The sequence below is a fragment of the Lineus longissimus genome, chromosome 2 (genome assembly GCF_910592395.1).
Source record: "Lineus longissimus chromosome 2, tnLinLong1.2, whole genome shotgun sequence".
NCBI classification, from domain to species: Eukaryota; Metazoa; Nemertea; class Pilidiophora; order Heteronemertea; family Lineidae; genus Lineus; species Lineus longissimus.
The window spans coordinates 2362314-2365017 of NC_088309.1; positions in this window are offsets into that span (position 1 = coordinate 2362314).

Consider the following 2704-nt stretch of genomic DNA (forward strand, 5'->3'; position numbering starts at 1 on the left):
ATGGCAGGAAAGGTTGAAAAGGACAGACAATAAAGATTCATATGCTGTTGGTGACATTGTCCTCCTGAGGACTGTGACTTCATCATACACCCTGTAAATACTGTGGTGGAGCCTACAGCATTATGTCGAAAGGATATTTGCCATTGTTCTGAGGGCATACCTTGCACTGATTGTGGCTATGACTCTTGTACAATTCAAAGTGTGCATTGCTGTTTGTCCTTTAAGAAGCCTGTTAAGACGACTATCACGAACACTCTCAAATGATGTGAAATTGATACCTGTCATTCAAAGCTGTCAGTCACATGAGACTCCAGCATGATGTGGAAAGGACATTGGCAGCAAATCTGTCCCATGTTGTCAAGTTGTCCTGAGGGGACAACCTGTAACTAAGACGCCAGAATGATGTCGAAAGGACATACAAGACGAACGTCCTATGCCAGTGACATTATCCTCTGTTGACACTCTGTAAGACTGTGACTGAGACTCCAGCTTGATGTGGAGAGGACATATACAATGAAAGTGTCCTATACACTCTTGGTGACATCGTCCTCTGGGGACACCCTGTATACACTGTGACTGAGAATCCAGGATGATATGGAAAGAACATAAGCAGTGAAAGTGTTCCATGTTATCATGTTATCATGTTGTCCTCTTGGGACAACCTGTGACTGTGTCCTACGAAAGTGTCCAATATCCTCTGAGGACACCCTTTATAGACTGCGATCAATACTCCAGCCTAAAATCGAAAGGACATAGGCATAGAAAATGTCCCATGATGTCGGTGACATTGTCCTCTTGGGACACTGTGTTTTGATTGTGACGAGACCCCAGCATGATTTGGAGAGGGTATTTGTCATTAACAGTGGCTCATTACATATTTCTCCCTCTGTGTAATTGGAGAACCTCTAAAAACAATAACACCTGTCTCTCTCTCTCTGTCTCCTCATTGCGTGCCTGCCACCCTGCCGCTCTGACTGCCCTACCCTACCCTACCCTACCCTGCCCTGTCATGACTTCGTATTGTCTTTTCAATTCAGACACCAGCTGTGGCTGTATCTCCATTGGACAACTGGTTGTTGGCCTGTCTTTGATGTTCAGATGACTGGCTTTAGCCATAAACAGATATCTTCCTGACGGGGCCTTGTCCTGTGGTGACAGGTCTTCGCTATCAGTCTTTATCACACCTCGTTCAATTGACTAGCCTTGCTGTTTTGAGCTGATGGGTTGGTTGTGACTTTGTCCTCCGGATTCTCAAACAGCTATCATTATATAGAGAGTGTGAGATTTATCCTTGTTGGGTTCAGACAGTTCGGTGCTGTTCAGGGTGGACTGTCCTTGGCATTATGCTGCAGCTGTGGTGTTGCTGTCCGTTTGGTTGTAACCGTGTCCCTGCCATGACCACGTAGACCAGCTCCGCTGTATATCGAGCTGGCTGTAAGACATTATGCTGCCCTCTAATTTTGACAATACAAGCTCTGCCACTGTCAGGTTGCGAGACTCTATTTTTGTATGTGCAGCGTGTTGTTGAGGCTGAATCTGGCTATCTTGTGAGGGTTGTGACTCTGTCCTACATTGGTGTTCAGACTGGCCCTGTGGCTCCATCTAGCCATCTAGTTTGTTGTCACCCTGTCCTTCGTCTGTTCAGGCTGGCTGTGGCATCTCACTGGTTGTCCTTTGTCCCTAGTATGTTGAGACTGAGATGTTCCTAATCATTTAGCTATCTGGTGTGTTGAAATGCTCTTGTCTGTCCTTGTTATTTAGGGTATGACTGCATCAGGCTGTCTGGCTTGATGTGTCTATGTCCTTGGTCAGTACGTTCAGGCTTGCTGCAGATGTATCAAGTTGTCTGTCTGGTTGAGACACTGTTCTTGTCGTGATCAGATTGACTGTTGCTGTAATTGGCAATATCGCTGGTTGGGTCTGTCCTTGGTATGACCAGGTCAACTGTAGATTCTTCTTCCCTTTGTCAGGTTGTGACGCTGTTCTTGTCAGGTTTGGATTTTGTCCTGATCAGACTAGCGGTGTCTGTACCAAGATGATTGTGACACTGTCCTTGTCCAGACAGGCTATGGTTCTATCAAACTCTCTGATCATGAGACTCTGGTCGGTCCAGACAGGCTTATGCAGCTCTATATCTGATTTTGACTCTGCCCTAGCTTGGTATCAGCGGCCAGCCGAGGTTGCATCTGGCCCTTCGTCTCGTTATGATCGTGTCCTGACCAGGCCAACTGTGCACCTATTTTAGCTCAGGACACAATTATGAGGCATTTCGTAGCCTTGGTGTTCAATGGACACTGACACACTCAGGCAGTCTCAAAGACATCGTTAATGGGCTTGCAAGGCAATAATATCAATGTCCTTAAAGCAATGTCTCTGGAGATGCCAGACATTTTGAGGAGCAACTGACATTTTTGGAGACCAAATCTCTCTTTGCAATTGCTTCTCATCTACACGCTCAAATAGGAGACATATTGAGGACAATGTCACATTCTTGGATACAAAAATGTCTCAATGGGATTGAGACACTGCAATGCCAGCCATAATTCTAAGGACAAAGTCACATCCTGGGACACAAAAGGACAGAGTGTGATTTCTTGGCCATTGTTTTAGGCAGACCAGAGATCTTGATCACAGCAAAAGGTGATTTATGATGAAGTCCCTTCAAAAACGATATTGATTGGAACAAGATAGTGTTACACACAGG